Genomic DNA, 13311 nt, shown 5'->3' on the forward strand with positions numbered 1-13311 from the left:
GGAGCTGTCAGTTGGTGCAGTTCTAAGCAAAGCGTCGTGGCAGGATCTACGTGTGAAGCGGAATACGTAGCTACTTCGGAAGCAGCAAATAAGGAGTCTGGATGAAGGAGTTCATATCTGATCTAGGTGTTATACCTAGTGCATTAGGTCCAATGAAAATCTTTTGTGACAATACTGCTGCAATTGCCTTGGCAAAGGAATCAAGATTTCACAAGAGAACCAAGCACATCAAGAGACGCTTCAATTCCATCCACGATCAAGTCAAGGAGGGAGACATAGTGATTTGCAAGATACAGACGGATCAGAATGTTGCAGACCCGTTGACTAAGCCTCTCTCACGAGCAAAACATGATCAGCACCAAGACTCCATGGGTGTTAGAATCATTACAATGTAATATAGATTATTGACTCTAGTGCAAGTGGGAGACTGAAGGAAATATGCCCTAGAGGCAATAATAAACTTGTTATTTATATTTCCTTATATCATGATAAATGATTATTATTCATGCTAGAATTGTATTAACCGAAAACTTAGTACATGTGTGAATACATACACAAACAGAGTGTCACTAGTATGCCTCTACTTCACTAGCTCGTTAATCAAAGATGGTTAAGTTTCCTAGCCATAAACATGAGTTTTCATTTGATGAATGGGATCACATCATTAGAGAATGATGTGATTGACTTGACCCATCTGTTAGCTTAGCACTATGATCGTTTAGTTTATTGATATCGCTTTCTTCATAACTTATACATGTTCCTATGACTATGAGATTATGCAACTCCCGAATATCGAAGGAACACTTAGTGTGCTATCAAACGTGACAACGTAACTGGGTGATTATAAAGATGCTCTACAAGTTTCTCCGATGGTGTTTGTTGAGTTGGCATAGATCGAGATTAGGATTTGTCACTCTGATTGTCGGAAAGGTATTTCTGGGCCCTCTCGGTAATGCACATCACTATAAGCCTTGCAAGCAATGTGACTAATGAGTTAGTTGCGGGATGATGCATTACGGAACGAGTAAATATACCTTACAGTAACGAGATTGAACTAGGTATGATGATACCGACGATAGAATCTCGGGCAAGTAACATACCGATGACAAAGGGAACAACGTATGTTGTTATGCGGTTTGACCGATAAAGATCTTTTTCTTAGAATATGTAGGAACCAATATGAGCATCCTGGTTCCGCTATTGGTTATTGACCGGAGATGAGTCTCGGTCATGTCTACATAGTTCTCGAACCCGTAGGGTCCGCATGCTTAACGTTCGATGACGATCGGTATTATGAGTTTATGTGTTTTGATGAACCGAAGGTTGTTCGGAGTCCCAGATTTGATCTCGGACATGACGAGGAGTATCGAAATGGTCGAGACATAAAGATCGATAGATTGGATGACTATATTCGGACACCAGAATAGTTCCGAGGGTCACCGGATATATATCGGAGTGCCGGAAGGGTTATCGGAACCACCGTAGAAGTAATGGGCCTTATTGGGCCTAGGGGAGAGAGAGAGGGGTAGCCAAGGGCTGCCCCCCATCGGCCTAGTCCGAATTGGACTATGGGGAGGGGCGGCGCCCCCTCCTTCCTTCTCTTTCCCCTCTCCTTCCTTCTTCTCCTAGTAGTACTAGGAAAGGGGGGTCCAACTCCTACTTGGAGTAGGATTGCCCCCCTTGGGCGCACCCTATGAGGGCCGGTCGGCCTCCCCCTTTCTCCTTGATATACGTGTTGGGTTTCGTAGTAATTTCAAAAAAATTCCTACGCTCATGCAAGATCATGTGATGCATAGCAAGTTGATGGGAGAGTGCTATCTACGTACCCACGCAGACCGACTGCGGAAGCGTTGACGCAACGTAGAGGAAGTAGTCGTATGTCTTCCCGATCCGACCGATCAAGCACCGAAACTATGGTACCTCCGAGTTCGAGCACACGTTTAGCTCGATGACGATCCCCGGACTCCGATCCAGCAAAGTGTCGGGGAAGAGTTCCGCCAGCACGACGGCGTGGTGATGATCGTGATGCACTACAGCAGCAGGGCTTCGCCTAAACTCCGCTACAGTATTATCGAGGAATATGGTGGCTGGGGGCACTGCACACAGCTAAGGAATAGGTCACGTGGATCAACTTGTGTGTTCTAGGGTGCCTCTGCCTCAGTATATAAAGGACTAGAGGGGGGAGGCTGGCCGGCCAAGGTGTGGCGCGCCAGGAGAGTCCTACTCCCTCTGGGAGTAGGATTCCCCCTCCCCCCCAATCCTAGTTGGAATAGGATTCGCGGAGGGGGAAAAGAGAGAGAGGGGGCCGGCCACCTCTCCTAGTCCTAATAGGAATAGGGGAACGGGGAGGCGCGCAGCCCATGTAGGGCTGCCTCTTCTCTTTTCCACTAAGGCCCATCATGGCCCATTTAGCTCCCGGGGGGTTCCGGTAACCTTCCCGGTACTCCGGTAAAATCCCGATTTCACCCGGAACACTTCCGATATCCAAACATAGGCTTCCAATATATCAATCTTTACGTCTCGACCATTTCGAGACTCCTCGTCATGTCCGTGATCAGATCCGGGACTCTGAACAACCTTCGGTACATCAAAATGCATAAACTCATAATAAAATTGTCATCGTAACCTTAAGCGTGCGGACCCTACGGGTTCGAGAACAATGTAGACATGACCAAGACATGTCTCCGGTCAATAACCAATAGCGGGACCTGGATGCCCATATTGGCTCCTACATATTCTATGAAGATCTTTATCGGTCAGACCGCATAACAACATATGTTGTTCCCTTTGTCATTGGTATGTTACTTGCCCGAGATTCGATGTCGGTAAACTAGTTCAATCCTTGCGTCAATCTTTATTCCTAATATCATCTGATACTCATTAGTGCATGCTTGCAAGGCTTAGTGATTGATTACGAGAGGCAGAGATACCCTCCGAAATCGATTGAAAAACAATCTCGAAATAGCACCAACATGTACCTTATGGAGACACTGTTATCCTTTATATCACCAGATTTGTGAATTTTAGTACCCAAGTGTTCCTCGGTAAACGGGAGTTGCATAATGCATAGTACAGGATGTAGATCGTTAGTCATGATAGACTATTGCCAAATAAAACTTACCTTTTACGACGGCAGATTAGCTAATGGACAAGTCAAGCAATCATCACATAATTCAAGCAAGCATGCAAAGAGTATATAGGCAGCGGAAACTAAAGCATGCAACTTGCAAGAATGTAAAGGGAAGGGTTTGGAGAATTCAAACGCAATTGGAGACACGGATGTTTTTCCCGTGGTTCGGATAGGTGGTGCTATCCTACATCCACGTTGATGGAGACTTCAACCCACGAAGGGTAACGGTTGCGCGAGTCCACACAGGGCTCCACCCAAGGGTAACGGTTGCGCGAGTCCACACAGGGCTCCACCCACGAAGGGTCCACGAAGAAGCAACCACCCACAAAGGGTCCACGAAGAAGCAACCTTGTCTATCCCACCATGGCCATCGCCCACACAGGACTTGCCTCACTAGCGGTAGATCTTCACGAAGTAGGCGATCTCCTTGCCCTTACAAACTCCTTGGTTCAACTCCACAATCTTGTCGGAGGCTCCCAAGTGACACCTAGCCAATCTAGGAGACACCACTCTCCAAGAAGTAACAAATGGTGTGTAGGTAATGAACTCCTTGCTCTTGTGCTTCAAATGATAGTCTCCCCAACACTCAACTCTCTCTCATAGGATTTGGATTTGGTGGAAAGAGGGTTTGAGTGGAAAGCAACTTGGGAAGGCTAGAGATCAAGATTCATATGGTAGGAATGGAATGTCTTGGTCTCAACACATGAGTAGGTGGTTCTCTCTCAGAACATATGAGTTGGAATGGTGTGTGTGTTCTGATAGCTCTCTCATCGAATGAGAAGAAGGTGGAGGGGTATATATAGCCTCCACACAAAATCCAACCGTTACACAGTTTTCCAATCTCGGTGGGACCGAATCAATAACTCGGTCGGACCGAAAATGTAAACCTAGTGACCGTTAGTGATTTTCGGTGGGACTGATATGCAACTCGGTAGGACCGATGTGGTTAGGGTTTGGGCATAACGTAATCTCGGTGAGACCGATTACACAAACTCGGTGAGACCGAATTTGGTAATTAGCTAACCAGAGAGTTGGTCAGGCAAACTCGGTGGGACCGATTTGCTCTTTCGGTGAGACCGAGTGGAACTCGGTGAGACCGAAAAGTTACAAAGGGGAAACACTGAGTTTACATTGCAATCTCGGTGGGACCGATTCGCTCTTTCGGTGGGACCGAAAAGTTACGAAAGGGAAACAGAGAGTTTGCAACCCCATCTCGGTGAGACCGAGATCCCTATCGGTAGGACCGAATTGCTAGGGTTTGGCAGTGGCTAATGACAAGTGAAACTCGGTGGCGCCGGATAGGAAGAATCGGTAGGACCGAGTTTGGCTTAGGGTTTAGGTCATATGTGGATATGGGAAAGTAGTTGAGGGTTTTGGAGCATATCACTAAGCACATGAAGCAAGAGGCTCATTAAGCAACACCTCATCCCTCCTTGATAGTATTGGCTTTTCCTAAAGACTCAATGTGATCTTGGATCACTAAAATATAAAATGAAGAGTCTTGAGCTTTTGAGCTTGAGCCAATCCTTTGTCCTTAGCATTTTGAGGGTTCCACTTTCACATCCATGCCATGCCAATCATTGAGCTTTCCTGAAATAATCATCTTGGAATAGCATTAGCTCAATGAGCTATATGTTGTTATGAATTACCAAAACCACCTAGGGATAGTTGCACTTTCAATCTCCCCCTTTTTGGTAATTGATGACAACATATAGATCAAAGCTTCGACAAATGATAATAAGCATGAAATATATCGTCGCTGTGAGAAGTATGTGATAAGTAAGAGCTCCCCCTAAATTTGTGCATATTTAGAATTTGCTTTGGACTGCAAATGAACAAAGAGTTAGAGTCACGGGTTACTCTTCCATGTCACATACATCTTGGTGGAGCGCTTAAAATGATAAGAATGAAATACATGCACTCATCACCAAGAAAAGTGAATGATCACACAAGATAGATAAGATGATAATATTAAGCAAACATTAAGTGTAGCTTATGATCAAACACATGATCATCAATGTCTCACAAAATAATGACGTAGTATCTCAAGCACTCAAAAGCAAACAAGTTCGAAAAACCACCAAATAAAGCAAGAGAGAAAAGCAACACTCTCTCTCTCGAAGCCTATGATCTATACATCTTCTCCCCCTTTGGCAACAAGTTACCAAAAAGTTCCTAGAAAATGCATAGCACTAGATCGACGCTCAGGCTTGATCTTCAGGTGGTGGTGGAGTCCGGATCACTCCAAGGACGAAGGCTTCGGTAGATGCTGAAGTAGTCGCTGGAGTTGGAGCTGAAGTAGATGCTGGAGCTGGGAGGGCTGTAGCTGGTGCTGAAGGTGGTGGCTCTTGTGTCAGCAACTGGCACGGCAGATGACCTCGGGCCTCGTGGCACTCTGGCAAAGGTATGAGTGGTAGTCCTGCCTCTCCTCTCCTGCATGTCCTCCTGGAGCTGCTCCACTGCAGACTGAACTTCCGTTACCTTGACATCCAAGTCATAGAACTTCTGTTCCATGATTCTCTCTAGGCTCTGCTGATTCTGAGTGAGGGTGGCTAGACTTTGCTCAATCCTCAGCGTGGATGCAATCAAGTAACCAAGCTGCTCTTGTTTGGTCTTCAAGAAGTATTCAGATGCCTCCTCTTGGGTAGGCATCTTGGCAGCTTTCTCCTTCCTCACCTTCTCCTTCTTTGCAAATGCTTGGGCAGATGATGGCTCGTTCTCAGTCATGACAACTTGATTGTCCTCGAAATCTGGACGGATGGGCAGGTGTTCCTTGTCCAATAGATATATGCCCGTGCCCATCTTGGAGTTGATGAGCTCCTGAATCTGAGGGGCATATCCGCAGCTCCTCTTCTGATCTGCTGCAGTCCTCTTGATAGTTTCCACTATGAGGCTCATCACCTTAAACTTCTGAGGCACATCAAACACATGTAGCAAGTTGATAGCATGGCCTTTGATCATCTTGTGATCTCCAGACTTAGGCAATAAGGTGTGCCTTAGTATCCAATTGATCTTCGGGAGCCCTGACAGAAGGTAATGCACAGAGCCAAACTTGAAGGTGTCAAGAGCTTCATTGGGAATTTACTTGTACATATTGGACATGGAGTTATGGTCCATCTTCTTCTTGGCATAGATATCCAAGTCATCATCTTGCTCCTCTGGGGCATTAATGATCTGTGCCCACTCAGCCACTGTGGATTGGTACCTTGTACCCTCAGACATCCATGTGATCCTCCCATCTGGATAAAAGTGATCTGTGGAGTAGAACTGCATGATAAGCTCCTCATTCCACTTTGTGAGCTTCTGCCCAACAAAGTCAGCTACTCCACAAGCATGAAAGCTGTCATATACTCCTGGATAGTGTTCCTCCTTCTCCCTCATGTAGGTCCAGTCAACCCATCTCATGTCATAGACAATTGGCTTCTTATCTAGCAAACAGTCTCATAGAAATCCTGCTGCTCCTTGGTGTGAAACCTGTAGTCCACTGCTGTCCTTCTCCTTGAAGCATACGGGTCTGCTTCTCTCCATTTCCTCAGCCCTGAATCTCTCCTGAGCTTCATATCCTCAGCCACAGGATGAGCATCGTTGTGGTCTGGGATCTTGGGCTTTAGCTTTCTCAGGACATTCTCCTCCTCATCCTCAGCAACAGTCTCAGGCACTGGGGCCTTGGTCTTCTCAGCTGTAGGAATGCTCCTTGTATTTCTCTTAGGTTTTGGCTTGGAGGAAGCTTTGGGCTTAGATGCAGTAGCCCCTGACCTTATGGCATCACCCAACAGCTTGGGTGCCTTGGGTGCTGGTGCAGCTACCTCTTCTTCCTCTTCTTCTTCCATGATGGAAGCTTTGCCAAGCACTCTAGCCACAGTCTTCTTCACCCTTCCTTTCTTTTCTTGCCCTCAGCTGCAACTGGCTCTTGGGGAGTGGGCTTCTCAGTTGAGGCTCTTGCCTTTGACATGGGCTGCCTGCCTGCTGGCCTTTTGATTTTCAGACCTGGCTTAGTGCCTTGAGCTGGCTCAATTCTCTTGGAAGTGGCCTCTTCCTCTGCCACATAGTCCTCATCTTCAGAATCTGAAGTCTCTTCTTCCTTTGTCTCGTGGCAGCCTTTGGCAAATTGCTAGGAGTGCTCCTGCTGCCTTCATCAGATGAACTGGAGGGACTAGTGCCCTCACTCATCACCACTTGCTGCTCTGACATATTTTGGCTATCACTTTGATCAGACATGCTGCAAACTGACTGCTGACCCTGTGAATAGATTATAGATGAGATAGAAAGATGAGCATCACAAAATGCAGAGATTTTTGCAAAAGAATGATCCAAAAACTTAGTTTTAGTTTCCCACTGAAATCATCTCGGATCTACCGATTTTCAAACTCGGTGATACCGAAGCAGTTCTGGAACCTAAACTAGTGAACTCGGTAGGACCGAGTCACAGTTCGGTGGCACCGAGACTGCTAGGGTTTCACTGAGTTCAAAAATCGGTCACACCGATAAGTAATTCTCGGTCAGACCGAGTCTCACTTGTGCAATGGCATAAGCCAAATCGGTGGGACCGAGTTTTTCAACTCGGTGGGTCCGAGATGGTTTCGGCGGAAACCTAAACCTAGAATTTTCGAATCAAACCTAATCTACGGGCGTTTTGACTGGATAGAAGTTTATCAAACGTGGCTAGAATCAATATGATCACAATGTGCTAGGAATCAGATTGAGGAATAGCACAAAGATCAAGTCCATACCCTAGTTCGGCGGGGACTTGCCGCGGCAACGGCGGGGCAGAATTCCCGTTGACGGCGACAGAGACCAGCGACTGGAGGCTGCTGGCGAAGAGAAGACGATCTGAAGACCTCGAGGGCAGAGCAGGCTATCGCGCGGGCGAAGGGGTTCGGAGAAATTTCCAAAATTTTGCCCGTGACTATATATAGCCCGACCCTGTCGGTGTGACCGAGTGGAACAACTTAGTGGCACCGAGATTCATAACTGCGTGCAGTTATTGAAACTCGGTGTGACCGAAAGGTTCAAATCGGTTGCACCGAGATCGAAAACCTAGATCAACTTAATGATCTCGGTAGGACCGAAAGTGGAGTATCGGTCAGACCGAGAATCATAAAGAGGTTTTGGAAGTTTAAGTCTATGACGAATCGGGGACTCCGAGCGCTCCTCACACAGAGTGGTTCGAATCTGACTTGATCAAATTTTGTGATGCAGCATGAATAGAGTTTGAGACGAGAAGAGCATAGATAGCTAGAGGAGGTTCTTAGGCATTCTTGTCCATCCACTTGGCAAAAGAAGATAAAACCAAACAATCAAAACAACAAGTGGATGTCCTCGAATGAGTAAAATATGCAACCAGCATGCTCACACAATAAGATGGCAAATGAAATATGTGACAAGGCATGCACAACCAATTCTAGCATCTATCAAGCAATTTGCGATGACTAGGTCATCTATATATGAGTATATTGACTTAGGAGTCAAGTGAGAACACTTGATCATAGGTCATACTCATCGTTTAAGCTCAAGTGGGGTTACCACTTTTACATAAAGCATTGTTTTGTTCACATCTTTAGAGTTGCTTTAGCTCAAGTCTTAGAGTAAAGCTCCCCCTAGATGTGATATCCCCCCTAAGAGGGATGAACTAACCTTGGGTTTTGTCGATGATGACTTCATGTAGATATTGAAGATGTGGATGCTCAATGTTGATGTAGATCTCTTGGAGCTATCCATTTGAGTGAATTGCACTTTCAATACCTACATGGGTTAGTCCCACAAGGAACAAGCAAGGATATCCATAGACATAGAGTGATGCACACAAAGATGATGTCCATGAAAACTTTTAGGTTACCTTGTCCCTTGTCTTACCAACAAGAGGGTTTGTGACTCCTTGAACTAGTGCAAGATGTGGAAGTTGATTGCACTTGTTCTTGCCAAAATGATAAGAGTGAAGTATGTTGGCGGAGTCACCCTCAAGAACTCTCTAGTTCTTCTTCTTTTGGATCCACATCATCTTGATGGGAATCCTTGGAGTTGTAGTCGTACTTGATGAAGTGGAACTTGAAGTAGTCTTGGGAATCCACTTGACTAAGGTCTTTGGAGCTTCTTCAAATGCATCAATTTCCTCTTGAAGCTTGTCCTTGCCTTTTTGCTTGTAGTCTTGTGGTGGAAGATCATCTTGAGCTTGTGTCCCCTTGAAAGAAGTATACTTCTCTTGTTGAGGGACAAACTTTGTCTTGGGGTATTGATCTTCTTCCCACTCAACTCCATTGGCATTGAACTTTCGTTCAAAACCAACACCTTGATTCTTCCGGTGCATTCCTTGCTTGCGCACAATTTCCTCGAATTGCTTACTCCCGGCAAGGCTTTTGTACACTCCTTTCTCTATAATTCCCTTCAATAAGCTATTTTCTTGCTCAAGTGTAACTTGGCTAAGAGAATCATTAGTGGAATCAAGAGAACTACTAGAAGCAACAATATTGGATTTAGCATGATCATTGTTACTACTAGAGGAAGAATCTTTCTTGTTAGACTTGACTTGAGGCATGTAAGTGGATAAGAGTAAACACTTGGCAATGTAAGAAGAACTTTTCTTGCGGAGATCATCATTGATTGCTTTTAAGAACTCATGCTCTTGCTCAAGATTGAGCTTTTCAAAGCGTAATTTCTCATGAGCTCCTAAAAGTTCTCGATGATCTTCGAAGATACTGTCATGAGCTAACTTAAGAGTTTTTAGTTCTTTAGTTAGAGCCTCAATCTTCTCCTTATCATTGTCATTCGTTTTATCTTGATTAGCATGATTAATTGACATTTCATCATAGTATTCATCACTAGAGTTGTCAACAAGCAAATCATCACCTAACAAGTCATCTTCATCACTATTGAAATCAACATACTCGGGGTGTGTTACCTTAGGACCTTTGGCCATGAAGCATCTTCCAATTCCTTCATTTGGTGAGTCAAATATGTCATAGGAGTTGGTTGACACAAGTGCTAGACCGGCAACACCTTCATCTTGAGTATCTTTGGAGCCGGAGTAATAACTTCTCTCGGAGTGGCTGTCGGAGTCAGAGCCGGATACCCATTCACCAACATGAGCTTGATGTCTTCGTCTTGTGTAGCTCCTTGATGATTTTTCCTTCCTTTCCGAATCCTTGCTTCTCCGTGAGTATCTTCGTTCATAACGATCATCTCTACTCCTTCTCTCTCTTGGTGGTGATTCTTTGCTTCTTCTTTTTGGAGAATCTTCTCTTCTCTTGTAGGGAGCCGTACACTCATTGGAATAGTGTCCGGGTCTTCCACAATTGTAGCAGTTTCGCTCTTGACTAGAAGATCTTTTGTCATTGTAGGACCTTGACTTGAAGCTTCTATTTTTGCTTCTACTCTTGTAGAACTTGTTGAAGTTCTTCACCATTAAGCTCAATTCTTCATTGAAGTCTTGTTTCTCACTTGATGATGTAGGGGCTTCACATGAGGCTTTATAGGCACCACTTGATTTGTTGTGAAGTTCCTCTTTATCCTTAAGTGACATCTCATGAGCAACAATTCTTCCAATCACCTCCGTTGGCTTGAGATCTTTGTAATTGGGCATCATTTGGATCAATGTGCACACGGTATCATATTTTCCATCCAAGGCTCTTAGAATCTTCTTGATGATGAATTTATCGGTCATCTCTTCACTTCCTAAGCCGGCAATCTCATTTGTGATGAGAGCAAGCCTAGAGTACATTTCAGCGACACCTTCACCATCCTTCATCTTGAACTTGTCAAGTTGGCTTTGAAGCACATCCAACTTGGATTCCTTGACGGAGTCGGTACCTTCGTGCATATCAATCAAAGTGTCCCAAATTTCCTTTGCATTCTCAAGGCGGCTGATTTTGTTGAATTCTTCGGGGCACAATCCGTTGAAGAGAATATCACAAGCTTGAGCATTGTATTGCAACATCTTCAACTCATCCGCGGTAGCTTCACGGTTCGGTTCTCTCCCATCAAAGAAGTCACCTTGCAAACCAACACACACAATAGCCCAAACGGCAGGGTTATGTCCAAGAATATGCATTTTCATTTTATGCTTCCAACTAGCAAAATTAGTACCATCAAAGTAAGGACCTCTACGGTGATAATTTCCCTCGCTAGACGCCATACTCTCCTAGGTTGTGAAACCAAGGCTATGACCACCAAAAGCTATGGAGATCAAGCAAATGGAGACCAAAGCTCTGATACCACTTGTAGGATCGAAAGTATGTCTAGAGGGGGGTGATTAGACTACTTGACCAAATAAAAACTTAACCTTTTCCCAATTTTAGTTCTTGGCAGATTTTAGCTAATTTAGGACAAGTCAAGCAATCATCACATAATTCAAGCAAGCATGCAAAGAGTATATAGGCAGCGGAAAGTAAAGCATGCAACTTGCAAGAATGTAAAGGGAAGGGTTTGGAGAATTCAAACGCTATTGGAGACACGGATGTTTTTCCCGTGGTTCGGATAGGTGGTGCTATCCTACATCCACGTTGATGGAGACTTCAACCCACGAAGGGTAACGGTTGCGCGAGTCCACACAGGGCTCCACCCAAGGGCAACGGTTGCGCGAGTCCACACAGGGCTCCACCCACGAAGGGTCCACGAAGAAGCAACCACCCACAAAGGGTCCACGAAGAAGCAACCTTGTCTATCCCACCATGGCCATCGCCCACACAGGACTTGCCTCACTAGCGGTAGATCTTCACGAAGTAGGCGATCTCCTTGCCCTTACAAACTCCTTGGTTCAACTCCACAATCTTGTCGGAGGCTCCCAAGTGACACCTAGCCAATCTAGGAGACACCACTCTCCAAGAAGTAACAAATGGTGTGTAGGTAATGAACTCCTTGCTCTTGTGCTTCAAATGATAGTCTCCCCAACACTCAACTCTCTCTCATAGGATTTGGATTTGGTGGAAAGAGGGTTTGAGTGGAAAGCAACTTGGGAAGGCTAGAGATCAAGATTCATATGGTAGGAATGGAATGTCTTGGTCTCAACACATGAGTAGGTGGTTCTCTCTCAGAACATATGAGTTGGAATGGTGTGTGTGTTCTGATGGCTCTCTCCTCGAATGAGAAGAAGGTGGAGGGGTATATATAGCCTCCACACAAAATCCAACCGTTACACAGTTTTCCAATCTCGGTGGGACCGAATCAATAAGCTCGGTCGGACCGAAAATGTAAACCTAGTGACCGTTAGTGATTTTCGGTGGGACTGACATGCAACTCGGTAGGACCGATGTGGTTAGGGTTTGGGCATAACGTAATCTCGGTGAGACCGATTACACAAACTCGGTGAGACCGAATTTGGTAATTAGCTAACCAGAGAGTTGGTCAGGCAAACTCGGTGGGACCGATTTGCTCTTTCGGTGAGACCGAGTGGAACTCGGTGAGACCGAAAAGTTACAAAGGGGAAACACTGAGTTTACATTGCAATCTCGGTGGGACCGATTCGCTCTTTCGGTGGGACCGAAAAGTTACGAAAGGGAAACAGAGAGTTTGCAACCCCATCTCGATGAGACCGAGATCCCTATCGGTAGGACCGAATTGCTAGGGTTTGGCAGTGGCTAATGACAAGTGAAACTCGGTGGCCGCGGATAGGAAGAATCGGTAGGACCGAGTTTGGCTTAGGGTTTAGGCCATATGTGGATATGGGAAAGTAGTTGAGGGTTTTGGAGCATATCACTAAGCACATGAAGCAAGAGGCTCATTAAGCCAACACTATCCTCCTTGATAGTATTGGCTTTTTCCTAAAGACTCAATGTGATCTTGGATCACTAAAAAGATAGAATGAAGAGTCTTGAGCTTTGAGGGTCTTGAGCAATCCTTTGTCTTACATTTTGAGGGTTCCACTTTCACATACATTGCCATCGCAATCATTGAGCTTTCACTGAAATAATATCTTGGAATAGTATTGGCTCAATGAGCTATATTTGGCTAATGAAATTACCAAAAACACCTAGGGATAGTTGACTTCAACAGGAACATGTAATACAGTCATGAGAAAGCATAGCAACATACTAAACGATCTGGGTGCCTAAGCTAATGGAATGGTCATGTCAATCAGATCATTCTCTTAATGATGTGATCCCATTAATCAAATAACAACTCATTGTTCATGTTTAGGAAACATAACCATCTTTGATTAACGAGCTAGTCAAGTAGAGGCATACTAGTGA

This window comes from Triticum aestivum, chromosome 2A (assembly GCF_018294505.1).
Source record: "Triticum aestivum cultivar Chinese Spring chromosome 2A, IWGSC CS RefSeq v2.1, whole genome shotgun sequence".
NCBI lineage: Eukaryota > Viridiplantae > Streptophyta > Magnoliopsida > Poales > Poaceae > Triticum > Triticum aestivum.